The following is a 328-nucleotide window of genomic DNA, read 5'->3' on the forward strand; positions in this document are numbered from 1 at the left end:
CTCCCGGGCGTACGTGGTTGTCCGACAGATTCGGGCAGATGTGCTTTTACGAACCGGATCGGAATCGGCCCAAATAATAATAATAATCCACATTTGTAAGGCGCACAATCACCCGTAAGGGTCTCTAGGCGCTAGGGGCCGTCGGGAAGATTAAGCAAGCTATTGCCCAGAGTCACATGGTGCTGGGCTAATCTGCGGCCGGTGCCGGGGATCGAACCCTGATCTCTGGGATGCTCGAGGGTTACTACGCGCACTACAAAAACCTTAAATAAAAAAATCTCCAGATTCCGGAGTCAGCCGCCCTAGCCGCGGCGCCAGCTATTTCCCA

This window comes from Lissotriton helveticus, chromosome 2_2, assembly GCF_964261635.1.
Source record: "Lissotriton helveticus chromosome 2_2, aLisHel1.1, whole genome shotgun sequence".
In the NCBI taxonomy this organism is placed as follows: Eukaryota; Metazoa; Chordata; class Amphibia; order Caudata; family Salamandridae; genus Lissotriton; species Lissotriton helveticus.